The sequence below is a fragment of the Staurois parvus genome, unplaced genomic scaffold (genome assembly GCF_062004578.1).
Source record: "Staurois parvus isolate SC_StPar_1 unplaced genomic scaffold, SC_StPar_1.0 ptg000204l, whole genome shotgun sequence".
Lineage (NCBI taxonomy): Eukaryota > Metazoa > Chordata > Amphibia > Anura > Ranidae > Staurois > Staurois parvus.
The window spans coordinates 4,229,254-4,250,377 of NW_028318000.1; the positions used below are offsets into that span (position 1 = coordinate 4,229,254).

Below are 21,124 nucleotides of genomic sequence, written 5' to 3' on the forward strand. Positions count from 1 at the left end.
AATCTTAGCTACTTACTGTGCTATCCTTTCTGTCGTGTCTTCTCCTGCCAAACCTCTATGAACTGTGTGTCCCCTGTCTCTTTGACTATTTGTGTGACCTGTTCTGCATTGTGTTTCCTCCCTCTTCTGACCAGTCACACCTGAATGTTGTTTGTACTCCGCATGTGTGTATATACTGTAAGAATATCTCCCCATTAGCCTTGTGCTGAAGCATTGTCAGGTCAAGCATTCTTTCTTGATTCTGCTACTATATCATACCATATCTGATTTCCCTTTTAGTCTTTTATCTATCTACTGTTTGCATAAAATTTTGTATGTTGATGCCTTGTTACCTAATCCCTGTACTCACGCCTTCTTCCTGGTATTCTTTCTTTGCTAAAGCTTTGTTTCTTTTTTTGAGTTTTTCATCCCATCGTAGTTAGTGAGCTTAACCTAAGGTCTTGACTTTGAAGGTGCTTTCAAGCCACTAATTAAGTTTCTTTCAAAACACAACTTCTTACCTAATTTGCTGTGTCTTTTTTGCATTGGTTTGTGCCCTATCATCTTCTTTCTGACCTCCAAGCTGTTTTTTTTCTGCAGTGTCCCCTGCCCCTGTCCCAGGAGTTTGCAACTTTCCTAACCTTGACTGGCAGTCTCCTGCATGTGCTAATAAGAAACAATAAAAGGAGATTAGGCAAATTAAAAGCACATGAAAACGTTCTCTTCTTTAGTTAAAGCAGTTGCAAGTTTGGTTGTTTTAAAGTGCAGTTTAGTGAATATTTGCAAAACTTCTGCATTTATGTTTGGCTTCAGTAAACAATACACTGTTTTCTTTGCTTGAAATAAAGTGGCACTATCCCCCAAACAAAATATTAGTTGTCTAAATCATCCACCAGATTTTCATATTTGATGGTGATGTTCAGTGAGAGCCTTGATCTAGGGTCTGCTTACATGCGCTCACATTATAGGACTTCTAAGTAGAATGGCAAAGGTGAGAAAAGCTAGCAGATTTCTGTAGGACTCCACACAGATCTACTGTATCAGTCCAGTGGATGATTCTTGTAGCAAGTTTATTCTTCATAGACTACTGGGTTGAGAGATCCATCGACAAAAGACTCCATTTTGTTAATTATCTTGCCCAACATTTTCTAATGAAAACTTAAGGCTCTTTTTACATGGACACCTCCATTCCGTCTTAGCAGATCCCCTGCTAAGTCAAATCAGAACAGAAATTGATTCTGTATATGTGACAATGATGTCCGCTCTGATTTTTTTTTCTTCATCTTGTAATCCATATGAGCATCCAGGTGTAAATGGATGCATGTCTGTTTATATCTGTTTACATCTGGCTCTGTTCAGGTCTATTGGACTGAGTGAAATAAGTTTGCGTTCAGTTCGAATTTTGCAGATTTGAACAGACTTCCAAAACTGACTTGAATGCAAACATATTGCATTCAGTCCAACATACCTGAACAGAGCCAGATGTAAACAAATGCACATAGGGATAAAATACTGTTCATTTTGATCCATATAATCACAGGTCAAAATCAGACTAATGGAATGCTTGTGTGAGAGGTCATTAATGGTAAGAAAACAGGTTTGCTTTAACTGTTTTTTAATGTTGATTGGAGTGTATCTTTAATATGGTTACTGCAAACTACTACTATAGCTAATGGGAATCCCTTACAGTGAATTTTCAACAGATTATAACATTCTGCAATGAGAAAATGTTGTTAATGTATAATGTGTATTTCACAAAGTTATTCATAATGTGATGATTTTTCCGACAGCAGGCCCAAGTGCCATACAAACAAATACTATGTCCTGGTCCAACCCCAGCTTTAGAGATCCCATTCTTCTCAGAGCTAGCCTCCCCTGTCATTTGTTTGTAATAGTCAAGCCATTTCAATAGGGAAAGCACATCTGCTGGAAATTTTCCATGCTGTTATCTGTCTCACAGCCAAAATATAGGCTGAGAAAATGGTGCCGGATCTCTCCCACATCTCAATAGTCCTGCAAATTAGCCTTTTGAGTAGCCGGATTTGTTCCTACTGGTTTTTCAAAAAAAATATACCTTACTCTTATTATTTTAAATGGGAGGAATTCAACAGACACATATCTGCATATGTTTATGGTTTGCTTCAGTGCTTTTCTTTAGTAAAACTAAGATTCGCTCTAAAATATTTTATATTGTAAAGAATTTTTAAAGGCAAGCTATTCTTTAACATAGGCAGTGATGAAATCACTAAGCCCTGTGCACAGCAGTGCTGCTTGTCATGACACTTGACAGTTTCAAATTGCATGACAAGTCACACCTTATTGTCAACAATGAAACCATTCAAACTCCGATGGAGTTGGAGTTGCATCGATTTTGAATGTAGTTCCTGCACTATATTTTGTGATTTCAGGTTTGACTTGCATAGACATCTGTGCATGAAGTCGCACAGATGTCTGCCAAGTCGCACTTGAAGTCACACTGACATGCAGCTTTGAAATTGTGTGACTTCAAGACAATTTCAAAGTCAGATCAAGTATGAAACAGGACTAAGCTGAGCTCCAGGTTTGATCTTTATTACATAGTTACATTAGTCCAGTTCTGACCAATGTAAGCATGCATATACTTACATTGGTCAGAACTATATATTTTATACCTGGTAGGTTTCTGTGGAAACTGACAATCATTGTATTAGTTGGTACTACTACAGTGATAACTGCAGTCTACCAGGTTCTAAGCAGCTTCCTCTCTGCACACTGCCCAGTTGTTTGCTCAGCACTGACACCATTTGTGAAACACCTTGTAATTCTTTCAATGAGTACAAGGCCTTTTCTGACTAGATGAGGTGGATATCATGACATCATCTCCACTTCATCCAATCAGAGAATGCCTTGTATTCATTGGGAAAACATGAGATGGTCTATGAATGGTAGCAGGGCCAAGCAAGCGCCTCCCTATGGTTAGAAGAGGGGAAGTTGATTGCTTGACACCTGGAAGATCGCAGTTATGACTCTAGCAGCACCACATACCACAGCGGTGGTCAGCTTCCTCAGTGGCACTTCAGATATGAAATATGCAAACTTACATTGGTCTAAGATGAACCAATGTAACTATGAAAAAAAAATCATACCCAGAGTTCAGCTTTAAAGTCCAACTCTAATTAGTAAGGTAAGGTTAGAGCCTACAGAGATTTCCCCATTCTTCCTGTTCTGTCTGAAACTAGTCACCTGGACAGGAAGTGAAGGGAAATCTTTCAAATGTGGTCGCAGACAGCCATTTAAACTGACAGACGTTTATTCCACCCCACTCCACAACAAAATATTGTTTTATTGCTACTGCTCTATAGGTTATCCTGTGGCCTATGTGCATGAAGTAAACCCTCCTAAAAATTGAGACTGGATGTAGAAGTGTTTAAGGCAGTGGTTCTTAACCTGGGTTCGATCGAACCCCAGGGGTTCGGTGAGTCAGTCTCGGGGGTTCGGCGGAGGTGACCCACACCCGACTCATATGATTTGTGATGACATGCCCCGCTTGCCCATCATTGGCTGCAGGTGGTCACGCAACATCGCTTAGCCCAGTGGTCGGCAAGCCGCGGCTCTTGTGTGCCGGGCGCCCGCTCCCCTCCCTCCTCTTGGGCGGCAGGGACTCAAATGCAATGATTGGCCAGTCTCGCTGCCACTCACATCCTGATAGCCAGTGATTGGCTGTAAGGATGTGTGTAGGCGGGGCAGCGTGACGAACGTGAGAGGAGCTAGGCTCCTCTCACAGTCCGCCCTGAAGACCGGAATGGCGCGGGAATACAGCGAGAGGAACGCGCGGAGCAAAGGTAAGTGAATTGACACAGGGGGGATGAATTACTATATGGGGGATGAATTACTATATGGGGGATGAATTATTATATGGGGGATGAATTACTATTTGGGGGATGTATTACTATATGGGGGATGAATTACTATATGGGGGATGTATTACTATGGGGGATGAATTACTATATGGGGGATGAATTATTATATGGGGGATGAATTACTATATGGGGGATGAATTACTATATGGGGAAGGAATTACTATAGGGGGGATGAATTACTATGGGGGATGAATTACTATATGGGGGATGAATTACTATATGGGGAAGGAATTACTATAGGGGGGATGAATTACTATATGGGGGATGAATTACTATATGGGGGATGAATTACTATGAGGGATGAATTACTATGGGGGATGAATTACTATATGGGGGATGAATTACTATATGGGGGATGAATTACTATGGGGGATGAATTACTATATGGGGGATGAATTACTATATGGGGGATGAATTACTATGGGGGATGAATTTTCATACCGTTTGTTACAACATATCTTTGCGAGCAATCCTTTTCGAGGATGCTGGACATAAAGACGAAGAAAAGGAACAGACTTTGTTGCGAAAATGACATGAGAGTGGCACTTGCCAAGGTAATGCCGCGCATTTCTGAACTGGCCTCTGAAAGACAACAGCAGAAGTCACACTGATTTGCGGTAAATATTCATTATTTTGTTTTTGTGTGAAAATCATGTTTTAATGGTTTTGTTCTTTGTTCTTAATGGTTTTGTTCATTTTGTGCACCTATGTATAAATATATACCTATGTTTTGAATTTTAAAAATCATATTTTATTTTTCCAATTAAGAAGGGTTCGGTGAATGCGCATATGAAACTGGTGGGGTTCAGTACCTCCAAAAAGGTTAAGAACCACTGGTTTAAGGTATATTAAACTAAATATAGGGTGGGTGAAACAGGGAGATGAGATGAATATAGAGTATAAAACATCATGCTGAAGCATAAATACACATAAATGTAGCTATGCAAACAGTGAACACATGTTCAAGGCTGCCAGAGCAAGAACTAACTGCTAACACAGAAATCTAACCATTTTAAAGAATATGTAAACTCTCACCTTGTAAAACAACCCATTTACTTTAAAATAGAAAACAAACATTATATACCTGTTTTATCTTTTCTTATAAATGATCGCATACTCTCTGTTCTCAGCTGCATAAGGAACTCAGAGAGCTAGGGGCGGAGAAACAGCAGCACACTGGTCTTCCCAGTGAATGGTTATGCAGAGGGGGTGAATCAGCACAAATCTGATGATCATTGGAGGAAAGCAGACTGCGTTTGCAACATGGCTAGAGAACTGACCATGCTGTGCACTCCTGCCTAGTGTGCTCAGTTTTTAACAGGAATACAGAGGGACTGGCAGGAACACCGGGTAATTGAAAATACAAGCAATGCAATACAAAGAAAACACAACCCATTTTCATACAGATACATGGTACAACAGGCACATATCAGGGACATGAAATGTAGGGTTAACATATTATTTAATGTAGATCAAAGCCCTAACTGCATGAATCTACTTTACTAAATAATTATATACAGTACTTAATTTTCTCCTCCAGTCCTTTTCAGCCACTTCTTGTCTACATGAACTTGTTACAGTGCTGACTGCATATCAATGCTCAGGACCTACTTTCTGAAGGAGACAAATAATGAACCATTTGTATGCAGTGTGTGTCAGCACAGCTTTTGAAGTCTCCACCAGGGAACATGTGATAAGGTGACAACCTAGGCACACACCTGAGAGACAGTAGTCACTCTACAACAGGAAATGACTACACAAGGATTTTCAGGGAAGAATCACCAGGAATAATTTTAAAGATGGAGATTATATGTCCTCATGCGCATTGGGTGTTTTAAAAAAAGCCAGTAGTGTTAGCTGTATAAAGTCACGTTAAAAAGGCAAGTTTTTCCATATTTTTTAGCGTTTTTGCATTAGCAGTTAACTGAGTTTTTCCATATTTGTATTTTTTTGTGTTTTTTACACAAAAAATTTTAAAAATGCCCAAAAACACTGGTTTGCCGCATTTTACCATCTTTTACCAGCATTTGAGCATTTTTATAGCTAAAAACCCCTCTAGTTCTAGGGTTTTTTTCCAGCCCAAAAACACTGATTAAAGCCTATGCCTGCATGGACACATAGGATAACATGCTGGAGAGTTTACTGTGCATGAGGCCTTAAAAGTAAAAACAACTTTTGAAATAACATGCATATATGAGATGTTAGTGATTGGATCTACAGTGTTACTGATGAAAGTAAATAAGTTGGGTGCTTTGCTGCCACAAAGGGGATGTTTCTACAATAAGGCATCCCAATGTTGATGATTCTGATTCCCACAACCCTGCTGTTCTACCCCCTCTCAGAAAGGGTTAGATGCCATAGCATGGAAGGAGTACGGGGGCAAAATACTGCTAAAGCTGTTTTATTAATGATTGTAGAGCAGTGTTGACCACTAGGCAGAGTCCATTCAAAGATAAATGGTCATATCAGAAACAGAATTGGAATGAAGTTAAAAGCATGGCAGCTGCTAACTGTTCTGCCAGGTGTCACATAAAGTAGGGTTTATGTCTTAGAAGTTCCAACCACTGCCCTTCCTTATACAAACTAAAAAGAACATTTGGTCCAGAGCTGGTCTGTCTATAAACATATCCAGTTAACACATTTACTTCCTTTCCATGTTAAAACAGATCATCTAATGTGTAGCCCTGGACCAAGCACAAAAAATGATAGTTTGTAATGGAGTTACATGCCTAGCAGAGTTCTTATTTCATTTGAATACAATACAAAGCATGTGCCCTTCATTTTTCTGTTATGCATAATAAACAGATGTCTGCATAGACTTTTTATGGATAAATATGACATGACATCTGATTATTATAAGCATGACAGGTTGATCAGCAAGACTAAATATTTTGGCATGGATTGCATACAATAATACTGTCTTCTCTAATTGCGTAAATGAAACACTTGCAGGTTTTGTAGAACAAGATGACTTTAAAGCAAACAAAGGCTGTCATTCAAATCATAGCGAATGTAAACACAGTCGACGGTCAAAGTAGGCAAAGTCAGTACATTTCCTTTAAGACACAGGAGCACCATGATTGTTTACTACATTCTTAGTAAATTGGACAATAATGCAAATTATTTTTTTTAAGCAAACCTGAAATTAAACCGAATGTGATGAAGATCTTCTGGAATACAATTTCAGGCACTTCCAAGTGTCTCATGTTAGTATAGGTTCTCTATTCAAATTTTGACCATTCTCTTTGGTTGAGAAACTGACCCTGTCCCCTTGATCTGACTATTAGTTACTGAGCCTGCACATCATGATGGACAGTTGATAGTAGAATGTGTGAGGCAGGACAAGATTACCAACTGGGAGCTGGTCAAATTTTGCTTATCAGAGCAACTTCATCCTGTCCTCTAGGTCAGGCACTTTGCAGAACATACAGTGGTCCTGAACCCAAAAAGGGATTTTCTATTTTGTAGGCAACATGCCTAACCAGTACCATGAAATATTTAACTTTTGTCTTCAAATGTTCCTGAAAAATAGCAGCACTCTCCCGGTACTTAGGAAGAGAGAGAAAGCTGTGCCTGAAGACCTGCAGTACATCCACTTTGCTTCATTCATTATGTAGATCTGTGCTCCCCCATGCAATCAGACCTTTCCTCTGATATGAGCCTTTGTCTGTTACATGTGAGCTGCCTTGGAGCTGCATGCAACCCATAGAAGTGAACACATGTGGACATGCAGCAGTTGCACAGAATCATATGTCAAAATTTGACATGCAGACAGGGGTAGGTGCACAGCAGTGTTTGTGTTCAGACCCATTACCTGCTCCTGCCCGCATGTCAAAATGTGACATGCAATTGTGTCCCTTCTATGGGCTTCCTGCATGCACGTGCAGCAGACAGCGGCTCATATCAATAGATGGGTCTGACTACTCATCTGAATGAGCCCTAAAGCTGGTTATACACAATAGTTTTGTTTTTCAGCCAGATTTTCCCATCCACACAAATGAAGTGATAGAGGAACACTGTAAATTGAGAGCTGCACTTGCAACTGTCAGAATGCGCTGATCAGTGGCTGCAGCCACTGACCAAGAAAAAATCAAGTCCTTCAACAGAAGTCAATTAAAAGCTCAATGTTGGACCAACAGTCTGCTGAACCAGCTAAAATTCAGTGTATGACCATCTTTACCATCAGGGAAGCAACTCTCACCTGCCTCCACAAAGCATAGAAAGTCAATAATGGGGAAAAAAAGCAGCAGGGAGCCTACAGGCAAAACTCGTGTTCCTTTGCCCTCTACTTGTCTTTCTGGTGCTTAGCTTCAATAGTTTTATTCTTCTTTAACCACTTCAACACCAGGAACTTTCACCCCCTTCCTGCCCAGCTTTCAGAGCTGTTGCACTTTGAATGACAATTGTGCGGTCATGCAACACTGTACCCATATGAAATTTTATCATTTTTTTCCACACAAAAAGAGATTTCTTTTGGTGGTATTTAATCACCACTGGGTTTTTAAATTTTTTTGCTAAACAAATGAAAAACACCAAAAAGTTTGGAAAAAATCGTTTTTTTCCAAACTTTTGGAAAAAGTGCAGCCTCATCAGTGCCTGCACTGATAGGCACTGATGAGGCTGCACTGGTGGGTACTGATGAGGCTGCACTGAGGCCATACTAATGAGGCAGTACTTATTAATAATATTATTATTATACAGCATTTATATAGCGCCAACAGTTTGCTCAGCACTTTACAATATAAGGGAGACAGTACAATTACAATACATTTCAGTACAGAAGGAATATGAGGGCCCTGCTTGTGGAGCTTACAATCTAAAGGAAGAGGGAGGTGATACAAAAGGTGATAGCTGCGGGGGATGATCTGGTGGAGGTGATTCAAGTACAGTTCTTAGGTGGAGGTGGGGTACTTTTGGGCACTAATAAGATGCACTGATGGGCACTGATGAGGAGGCACTGAAGAGGCTGCACTGAAGAGGTGGCACTGATGAGGAGGCACTGATGAGGCGGCAATGATGGACACTGATAACCTACACTGATGGGGACTAAAAATCTGCACTGATGGGCACTGATTGACACTGATAGGGCTGCACTAATAATAAGAGCACTGATGATAACTGCCCTGATTATCAGTGTAAACAATGTACTGTCAAACTGGTTAGTTATCAGTTCTCCTTTCTTCACACAGAGACAGCGTGTGAGAAAAGGAAATGTTAATGACCAGCATATAATGAATGGGGTCAGAAAAATTACAAGGGCAGCTGATCACATGGTAAAGGGCTGCAGATTTTGTCCTTTTGCCATGATCTGTGAGCAGTTTTGTCCTAAGGACACAGCATCTACAGGGGGTATGCACATGGAAGAAGTTCATGGACATTCTCCCAGAACTGGAGAGCCGCGCTGTAGATGTCTTTCAGCTATGGCATGGTTGACAAGTGGTTAAATATGAGAAATATTTATCCTTGTACTTTTTCTTACCCCATTCACTATATGCACAACCTATATGTTGAAGCATTAGAGCGATGTGCTAACATGAGTTAAGGCGCCCTGTGTTAAGGATTTTTATGGGCTGCCAGTGCACTTTAAAACATGGAAAAACAGACATGTGCTATTTTTTTTTAATGCATCACAACACAATGGACAAATGTTTGCATTATGCTGTGTGTAGATGCAAGTGTGTTGTGCTAAGTGCATTGGGATAGTGGGATAATGTGAACAGGACCTTAATATTTTATGGATGTCATCAAAAATATTCTTTTCATATCTTTGCTTCCTTCTGTCTTTCCAGTAATAAAGTGCTGAAACATGGCCCATTGCCAGACATGAATTGTAGGCACAGCATTTTAGAGTTACTTACAACTGTATGGAGAGCACTCACACTGACAGTTGCTGTGTGCATGCAAATAAAGTGTATGCTATACATACATGCCAAAAATAAGCATTTCCATGTATATTTGTGCTGCATGTACAGGCTTGTTCTTCATTTTTTGCTTAAGCATTTTTACAAAGCGTTACTGTCTTTCCTGTACTCTTTGAATCTGCAGGTGGTTCTTACTATGGCACTGCAGAAAATACAAGTCAGCTTGATCAAACACAGAAATTTATGTAATTGAATCAATAATGGAGAGGAAGTTATACTTTATTATTTTAACAAAACCTTACTGCTGGATTGTCCTATAAGCAGTGTACACAAAAATTGTATTAATTGCATAATAAGAAACACATTTTTTTTACATTGTGCTCCCTTTTTAAATTGTAATTGATCAATTTGCTAGGTTCCATTATAATATACTTAGGTTATGTCTTACAATAGTACACAGTGCTGGTCTGCTAATTAATGCAAAATATACTTTAAATGTATTATTATGTTAAATAAATTGACTGACCATTACAGAAGAACGCCAATTAGGAGAAAAAAAGCTTTTTTGAAGAATTTAATAATGGTCATTATGTGTCTTTTGTTGGATTTTCGGGAACGGGAGACAGATAGCCTATTCTTTTTATTGCAGCAGCAGTAATGCAAAGATGTTGCCTCCAAATGCTATGAACCCCAGACAGATCATAACATCGGGTATATATAGAAGCAACCATTTCAGTTAAGTGTATCCATAGGCATTTATATAATTGAGCATGGAGTATGGAAATGTTTGAGCCTCTGTAATGTTTTTATAGCTGTCTGTGTCCCATCTAAAGAGAATGACTTATTAGAGTATTAGAAAGTGCTGGGAAATAAAAAAATTGCATTGTTTTTTTCCTGAAACAAGAGTTCATTTTCTACTGGCTCTCTACAGGGTTTCTAAACATTCCCTGCAGTATCCAACATTAAATAAAACATTTTCCTTTTAGATTTAATTTAGCCCCTAGACTTACTCTGAAACCATATTGTTGCAATCCAGGTAAACAGTTAGATGCATATCTGAGATACATACTGTACATAAGAATGGCTTTACCTGTAAAAACATATGTCATTGTGGCCAGCTGGTCTTGTAACCCCATCATTCAAGTTTGTTCACCAACCTTCCCCCAAGCCTGTGACTGGACAAGCAGGTGAGGCAGGACAATGATGAGGTCTTCACTTTGCTCTTGCAAACAGGTTCAAATTTTTGACAGCTCTGTGCAATTTCCAATGTGAGTGCTACCATGTATGGGGATTGCAGTGGGCTATTATCAGGATAGATTTAAAAAAAAAAAAAAAAGTTAAATAGGACATTTAGAGTAGTTTAAGGTGTGAACAAGTGTGGGTTTTCTGTATGGGGACTATGTGAGTCTCTTATTGACTGCTTTGCCTCAAACTAGGCCTTGGGACTTTCAACATTCTTATTTGTTCTGTATCAGTTTCTACTTAAGTTCTATGATAGTAGACAAGGGGTTGCTGCTTACAATGATTCTTTCACTTCTGTAAAAAAAAACAAACAGTGACTACATGCTCTTCCCACTTCCACACTTTGTTGCATTGAAGAGATACCCTTGCTCAAAGATCTTCTGATCCAGCACTGTGTAAAATGTTGTGAGAGGAGAGAGAAACACCAGACATCTGACACACCTGGAAGTGCCAGAAGCAGAAGTTTCTTTAGGCAGAGGTGACTCTACAATAAAGAGAAGATCTACAGTGTTTTTTGAGGGACAGTTGGAGTTTAAAGAATAAGTTCACCTTTTTGAAGAAAAAATAATAAATGCACTTTTTTTGCAAGTAAAAAAAATGCATTTTTTATTATTATTTTTATTATATATTTTTGGTTAGGAGCCTGTAAAGCATGCAAATACAATCAGCAGATTGAGTAATGCCATGGTCCTGCAGATTGTTTGTTTATCTGTCTGCCCATATCTCCAATACAGGCAGGCAGGAAAGCTCAATGAACTAGCTAGAGAGCTCAATAGCATTCTGGTGGTTCACTGAGAAATACAGGGACACAGCTCCAAATGCTGTCAGAACTTGTAGTTTTCCCAATCACAGAATACTGTGAATGAATGATGTGGCCGAGTGGGCAAAGCCCCGCATGACCTAATTTTTTTGAGATTGTGACAGCCAGTGGGGGAGATGATAGTTGTCAAAATGGTGGAGAGGGGGGAGCAGAGGCCAGTGCATCTGTAACATGCTACATTTATACCCTGAATATGGGTGTAACATGTTACAAAAGGTGACCTTGTCCTTTAACTGTATTTATTTTAGGACTAATTTACCTTAGCATTGCTCTCTGAAGAGCGATCTGCATTCATGCATTGTATCACCTCTTCTCCTTGCCATCTGTTTTACCCCCCTAAATACCACATTACTTTGCCACAACTGCATTCATTGCACATGGTTGAGGGTTGGTTGCAGCATGGCCACATTCTCTTTTAAATCTTGCTTTGGTTGCAAAGCAGCCCTGGCATGTGTACACCCAGCCCCCATTCTATTGCCTTTCCAGCTAAAGGGGGAGCAGTTGAGGGGAAGATAAAGTGCAGATCAACTGCATTGTTCTACTGCACTCCAGCCACTAGTGTAAACAAGCCCTCACAGTCTAGCCTTTGTACCTTTTTTTCAGATGGGCCACTTTGAACACCACCTTCTCTTCACCAAAGCCTTGCCTTTGTTTTCAGAAGCCATTTCTTTCTTTTTTTCTTTTTTATATTTGATTAGTTTTCAATTTTTTTTCTTAACATTAATAAATAATCAGATTTTTTACATCCCAAAAAAATTTCATTTAAACAATTCTCCCCCGAAAACCTATTCCCCCTCTCCCATTCCCAACCTCCCTCCCTCATTCTCACCCCCAGCCCCAACTTCCTCCATATTTTCTTCTTTTTAGATCCCAGTTCCTCTTTATTTCCAAGATACTTTCAAAACTCCCTACACCTTCTTCCTAATCTATCTATCCCTTTTTTTTACCTTTTAAGAAGCCATTTCTAACTAACTAATTATTTGGAAAAAATGTTGCCTTTACTAAATATAAGTTCTTTAGTAAACACCCTTCTTAGATCTCTTTGCTGTAATTAGCTAATATATTATTTTGGTAGTAACAGGTTTTACCCTTAGAAAAAAAATGTAATGGTCTTGTCTGTACTATTAATCTTGACTAAACAACCTTCCAAGGGTAATATATATGCTTTCTAATGGAGCTGTCATCAAATACATTTGTATCATTTTCCCAAGTACCTATACAGTAGGTATGTAAAAAGAAAATAATGTATAACAGTGAACAGTCTTCTAATCATCAATTTGCTTCAAGCAACATTACACAGAGCCCACACTAGCAAAATTACATTTACACCAAAGAAATCCTTCCTGGTATAATAGCTGCCACTGTAGCTGCTGAAACATTTGTGCAGCATGCCCCCTCGAATAGAAGAATGTCACTGTGCATATCAATATTTGTTGACTTATTTTTAACATAGCCACACAGTCTAATTACATTGTTTTTATGACCTGTTTTACTCAACACAATGTGTCTGCCCTTCCACATACAAAAAGATTCATTTTTATATAAATTTTGCTTTGTCCATGTCTTGAACCAAATCGAGCAGCAAAATAATGAATTGTTGGTGAAAGACAAAGGAAACTGGACTGACAGATGAATGCAGCAGTTTGTCATTACAGAAAAAGGAACCCACAGACAGTTTTATAGAACACAACCTTCTTGCACATAGCAACCTATCAGATATCCTTTTCATGTTTCTAGTACAGGAAAGAAAGAATTTGTTTGGTTGCTAAGAACTAAGACAGTTTGTCACACATTTTCATAAATGAGATTCAAAGTACTTTAACCGCTTTTTTGGTTTATAGCGTAAAAAATAACAAACGCATAGGTGATCAAATACCACAGAAAGAAAGCTCCATTTACGGGGAAAAAAGACCATAAATTTCATTTATGTACAACATTGCATGATTGTGGAATTGTCAGCTAAAGTAACACAGCACCGTATCACAAAAAATGGTCTGGTCAGAAAGGGGGGTAAATCCTCTGGAGGGAAAGTGGCTAAAGTAACATAACCCATCATGGTTTTGCACTGAAACTCCAGGCAAGCAGCTAAATACATGTTGAAATATCTATAGGTATATATGTTTATTGTATTTCCTGCTGAATAATTTGTTTTTCTGCTCAGACAGTCTTATGATTTATGCACATCTCACATACTGCATAGCCAGACATAAGACTCTTAGGGCCACATCACACCAGCAATTCTGTCATTGGAGGAAACTTACCACCAACAGGATGCTTAAGAGAACATAGAGAATGCTCATCCTACAACATATCTCCCACACTAGAAGAACCAGCCAGGTATGCCCTGCCACTGCCTAGTAAGGGCCAGTTCACATATATTCGGATTGGATGCATTTTGAACCGCATCCAATTTGCATGAAGTGAAATAACATTGCTTTCTATTGTGCCTGTTCACATATGTCCAGTGCACCCACAGTGCAAAATCAGTGCACCACAGTGTGGTCCGGTCAGGTGCGGATTACAGTCTCATTGACTTCTTTGTGAATGTTTCTGAACGGCATCTAAACCAGTCCTGAACTGCTGAACAACTACTTTATACAGAATTTGCAGCTGTATCAAAAATCCTGTTCTGATCAGCATCTAAACCAGTCCTGAACCCCTGAACAACTACTTTGTCAAAACAGAGCTTTAATTTGCACTCTACATGTGTGAATCCACTCAAAAGAAGTAATGCCATAGCAGAAAGTTGGTTGTTTCCATTAGTGATCCTGTGGCTGGCCATGGAATTGCTATTGTCATTGCATTTATTTTTTGTTTCAGCCATTCAGCTTTTGGTTTGGATTTATGCCATGGCATAACACGTCTCCCAGCCTCCTACTTGAACAATGAATAAGGATCAGGGATGAGCTGAGGCATGTTTGGATGTGAGTCTGAAGCCATCTGAGCTTTCCCAGAAGAATGCTGTCACTGTGGACAGCCAATCATAAGCAGTAGAAACATTCCCTGCCCTGCAGCCTCCTGTAAACAAAGAGCATGTATATGTATGGCTGCAGGATGGGGAATGCCTCCACTGCTTATAATTGGCTGTCCACAGTGACAGAGTCATGGTGGGAAAGATCAGGTGGGTTCAAACATGCCTGATTCATTGTCCAATGCGGAGGCTGGGTACAGTGAAGTGTCAAGCTTCTCTTTGCGATAGTTCAGGTAGGTTCAATGTCTGAGCGTATCGCTAATCAGGATCACTACCTCTATGTGAAAAGAGTATTCTATGGAAAAAATAATCCCTTCTGCTTTATGCTGATGGCTGCTACTTTTGTAAAAATGCAATGACTTCTGAAAGCCCCAATACACCCACCCTCACAGTAGTAATCTTCCAGTGCTATTGAGGTAAATAGAGCCAAGGGGCCTGTGACTGTCACTAATCAAGAATGACAACTATGCCTACCCTTTCTGCTCCCTCCCTCTTCATTAATAGAAGCTGTAGTATAACTTCCATCAATGCAAAATGATCTGTGAATGGAGGACAGATAGATAAATGAAAGGTTGGCCTCCTCCATTTATAGATTACTGCTGCAGAGGAGGGGGTGGGGGTGGACTTTGGATTTCAACTTAAGTAGCAGCCATTAACAGAGGGGACAACTAACATTGATAGCAAATACTGTCCCTTGTGCTGATTTAAAGAAATATATTTGACTAAACTTAGGCTTTAATGTTTATTATATACATATTTTTATCAAATTAAAGCTCACCCAGTTAGGGCAGGTGAGTCTGCAGGGGACAGTACTGTGAGTGACAGGTGATTATTGTAGCCATGGCTATTTTTTATTTTTACACAGATTGGGCTACTTATTTCTATTTTCCCCCTAAAACTGGACTTGGGCTTTAAGCTTTGTACAAGCTATATGTAAATGAAACTTTGCACACAGATCCATGATCCCAGGAACTACAAAACCTGTACTATGACAAATTACCTAATATGGATTGTTTCTTTGAAATGCATCAAAATGAACAGGATGTGTACTAATATTTTTCTTCTTTGCACAATCCAAAATCATATCAATTTGATCGTTGTATATGTGGGGCATAGATTATAGAGTCAAGAACTGCTGTAAATGGTAGTGCATGCTTTATAAAGTGTTGTGCGATATATTGAATCTGTATAGTTCTAGGAAATAAATCATCCACAGGAGTACTGACCACAGAGCAGAACAGTGTGTTCTTAACTTTATATATCAGGCCTATTACATTTAAATGTAACAAGAGACATTGCTATGAAGTTGCTAATAGAGCACAGCAGAAGTCATCTAGTCTTTAATTTGTGTAGTATGTCCATCTGTGCATAAACTTGTCAGCTTTATTAAACTTGATAAATCCAGGTCGGCATAATTGTTTTCCCTTCTATTTTTTTTTCATATGCTGATTATATGTTATTACTCTTCGCTCAGGTTTGGCACTAGCAAGGTTTCTTGCAAGGATTTAGTAACCGTGGATCGTGAAAGATTAGTTCACAGCTCTATTAAGTTTGCTGATATATATTGTTATCATCTCTAACCCTAATTATTTTCATTAAACATTGCTTTTCATTAACTCCATACCCATTTCTTTCTAGTGTTCAGCTTCTAAATTTGGCCCTGGGCATCTGCATTGTGGGAGGATTGGACTCTGGCCATTTTCAGAAGATATTAGTGTTTCTAAATATGGTTTGCACCTGCTTGAGATATTGGCCAGGTGGTGGATAGTTTGATGCCACTGGCTTGGAAAACCATGATAAGTTAATCATTCAGTTTTAGCATTTCTCTTCTTTTCTGTGCATTATAGCATCTTTGCCCTTCCTTAATTATCACATAAATGACATAAGTTGACTGATGCCATGATTACCACTGCAAAAACAGGATTATTATCTCCATGACTTGCAAGTTGGTAGGTCTATTTTAACAACACACTGTAAGACACCACTACTAAACAGTGAAGTACAAACAAAAAAAAACTACTTAAAGAATATATAAACCCAGCATTTCATATTCCTGATCTGTGCCTGCTGTATCATGCACTTGTATGAAAAAGTATCCTGTTCTCTTTGCATTGCTTCCTTTGTGTGAAATCCCTGGTTTCCCTGCCAGTCCCTCTGCTTTCCTATTAAAAACTGACCACACTAGGCATGAGAGCACAAGTGGTCAACTCTCTAGTTATGCTGGGAGCTAATCTAATGATCAGACTTATCCTGACATGCTCCCCCCCTCACAACAATTTACTGGGAAGATCAGTGTGCTGCTGAGTCTCCTCCCCTAGCTCCTTATGTAGCTTGAGAACAGAGATTCTGTGATCACTTACAAAAAAGGGAAACAAAGTATTTATAATGTTTTTTAATGTATACGCTAATGTTTTGGCTTTCATTTCTATTGTACACTGGATTGGTTGTTTTACAAGTTGAGGATTTACATATTCATTAAACACATTTCAAGTTGGTGTGTATGACTACACATCCATCTGTTATACAGTCCTTATTTTTAAGATGTTTTTAAAAGACTTGTGTATTGTTTTTCAAATATTTCCTTTTTACGTTCCTTATTATTTTCTTGAATATGAGATATTGCATGTTTACACATTACCAGGTAGCAAGCAGTGACTGACCAGAGTTTCAGATGGCTGATTTATTGATGAGCTGTGAATATGGATTTGAATAGTAAGACCTCAAGTTACACACACACAGAAGAATGAATCAAGGAGGAAAAACCTTTTTTCCTTACCCTCTTCAAGTATAAATAGGGGGAGATTTACTAAAACTAGTGAGCACAAAATCTTCTGCAGCTGTGCATAGAAACCAACCAGCTTCTAGATTTCATTGTCAAAGCTTAACTGAACAAGCTGAAGTTAGATGATTGGTTACTATGCACAGTAACTAATCATCTGGTTACTATGAACTTTATTGTACTTACAATCTGCACGCAATCTGCCAACACACAGTGCAATTGCATACAGATTGGCAATGAGCTTGACCGAGCATTTAAAGGCACTAAAACACAATAAAATCGAATTTCTCCAATCTAATCTCTCCGAAGATATGAGCCCGTGCTTAAATACACAGAAGTCACTTATTAATTTTAAGATTTAATATCCCGAAAGTGGGCAGTGCATAAAATATGTACAAAGTATAAAAAGTTATAAAAAATACAAAAAATACAAGAAGACACACATAGACTATTCACTATAAAATAAAAGGGAATAAAAGACAGAAATAAAACTTTTACCAAGATTTATCCTGCGACTGGAGCAAGTCAGAGAGTCAGCAATCCATCAGTCAAATAGAACCGGCTCCATACGAATTACCATGTCCCAGTGTCAGAGTCCTCAATTTATGGGGATATGGACATAGGCGGGACATTAGTTCTTGGCCAATTGACCCTGGGGGGTGTTCCTGTACCCAACCACAGGATGTTCTGGGTGCTGAACTGCCCAAAGTCAATTGGACCAAGACGGGCTTGAATCACCAAGTCGGGGATTAGATTTCTGACACCAGCGCATCAGTCCAATCGTGACAGTACCAATCACTGTTCCACTGTCGCACTCCAGCGCCACATAACCATTTCCTGCATTTTCCTGGCATTCTACATAGGTCACAAATATAGTTTTTATATGCTGATGCATCCCACAGAGTGCCCCATCAGAAGGAAGTATTGTCATCTCTCAGCAACTAATATTGTAGCTTGTATGAGGGATGAAATATACTCCTTTGATGTATATACTTTAAAGCTCTGGTCTCCTGCTGTCATGAAGCCAACCTGTCTCCAGCCGTTTCCTCTTTTACTTCAGGAAGGTGGCAAAGTCTGATTACATATAGGTGACAAAATCTTATTAGCACCCAGGTGCCACTTCCAGAGGAAGCTAGTTCCTTCAGATGCTAATTTGATGACCAGCTGTCTCTGAATACCTTATTTCTTTAATGACAAGGACTGAAACTACATTTAGGATTACATTGTCATATTTTCTACAGGTCACATCTTATCTACTCAAATCTGTACATTTATGTCACATTTATGTCACACTCCCACTGGCACCAACAATGGGGCAATAATCCTGCTACTGACATCAACACTGGGACACTATTCTTCCCACCCACTCCAACAGTGAGACATTATTCTGCTACTGATATCAACAATGGAGCTTAATTTCTCCCATTGATACCAAGGATGGGGCACTATTCCTCCCACTGACACCAATAATGGGGCACTATTCCTCCTCCTCCTCCTAATAGCAAAGATGCATTGTTTACTCCAACTGAACCAGGACAATTTCTACTTCCAATGGCCACAGTCCAGCCCCTCCTAAAGTCTGGAGGACAATAAACTGGCCCTTTGTTTAGAAAGTTTGGAGACCCCTGCACTGAAGCATGAAAGCAAGTAAAGAGTATTTACAAATAATAAAAACAATGCCATTAAAGAGTTTAAAACACAGACTTTAGATAAACCTGAACAAAAACCACTGTAGTTATTTAGATTCTACACCTACACTTTTACAAAGTTTGACTCAGGTTTATAGTGCCAAGGATCGGTAGTAATAAGAGTCATATATAGCAATAAGAGTCAAGAGTAATAAAAAGGCAATATGTTACTGCATGAGGCTGAATGCAGCCATTCAGAATTAAATAAAAATACTGTATGTTTTTCAGCAGTTATTTAACAGATATCTTCGTGAAGTCATGTCTAACCAATCAGGTTGGTATATTTTTACTTCTATGGTCAATGTATTGTAAGAAGCAGGCCACATTCTCAAGATAAAATCCTGCATTGTGCTTTATACTGGTGCTGGCTTTACAAAATGAATTACTGACCTACTTAAAGTTTAGTTGTTAAAGCATACATACCAGCAGCATTCAAACAATAAAACTGTGCCAGTTCACTGGAGCTGCAGAAATGTAGTGGCTACTTTCAACAAATAGATGCCTTATATTCCAGTTTAGATGAAAAAAGGAAACAATCACCAATTGTATTTCTTGGAGGGAATTAGCAAGCACTGAAGCATTTTAAAGGCTACAAAATAAATAAAACAGAACAAAAAAACATATATTTCAAAGTTTAGGAAATTAGGACAGTTTTATTCTCTGAGATGCATATTAGGTTAAACTAATAATATTATAAAAAAATAAAACACACAATGAAGATCAGACCCCATTCAACACATGGATACTCACATGCAAATGAATGCGGTTGTAGGATTTAGGCTTCATTTATGTCCAAAACTGGGCAACGTCTGATCCAGTCAGTAAACATCTGGATAACAGCAGTATATGCCATAGTTTATTAAGCATTCTCAATAGTGTTGGGGCTAACTACAGAAGTTCTCCAAATTTCAGCAGCGGAAGGAGTAACCCTACTTAACCTTTGTCAATGATCTCACCATTTGGAGAAGCTTGGGCCATGAAGTAAACTATATCATCACTACCCTTGCCGACTTCAGAATGGTGGACGGTTCAATCTCATCATGCTTACTTTTTAGCCAGTAGACATCAAAAACTTTAACCTAATTTACTGTTTATTATTTAGCCAATCATAAGGAAGAACAAGAAATAGTGGAGGCTAGCATAGTCATTCAGGACATTGGCTAGTCGATACCTGAATTCAACCTTTTTGCTTGTCACTGGAAAGGGAACTGATGGCCTCTACATGATGTCACAGTACAATGTCATCTTAAAATGAAGAAATGGTGCTGAAATTTGGGAGTCCAAATCCTTACATGGTTATAGAAAGTATTCAAAATATTGAATGTTAATTGAATATACTAAACATTGGGAGGGTGGGTGATCTATAGCAAGGAATGGATATTGCTATCCACTCTTCATTATACTCAGCAGTATTACTCACGGACCTTTGGCATCCTACTAAATTCAAGTTGCTTAACACAGTGAATGGAGAAAAGCTAGTCACAGTACTTTAGACTTTGTATACATGACTTTGACAGGTTACATGCCCAAGGTGTCCTTCAATGTTTATCCTTTTTTTTTTAATTTAAAGTGTAACACATACCATGCTCCTAATCACCTGCCTCCCACCACCACAGCTCCTCTCCCTGTGACAGTGTTTGGGGGTTCCTCTGCCCGATTGGCCACATCATTCATTCAGAGTGATCTGTGAATGAATAAACCACAAGAAATCCTGAAGGAACCCTCTGTAGACTGCTAATTACTCTTTTCAGCAATGTTGCAATACAAAATAGGGATTTTGGGTTCACACATATTGCAATACATGTTTAAGCTGGCCAAGTGCATCAAAGTAATCCCTCTATGGCCAGTCCTACTCTGCTTTGCCAATGCAAATGCTACTGTGGAC

At 38.9% G+C, this 21,124-nt stretch overlaps 1 protein-coding gene across 4 annotated transcripts in view; it reads right to left on the minus strand.

The window, feature by feature from the left end:
• PCDH7 (protocadherin 7) overlaps positions 1-21,124 on the minus strand; it is a 971,513-nt gene that overhangs the window by 68,573 nt on the left and 881,816 nt on the right. The gene's annotated exons all lie outside the window — the stretch shown is intronic.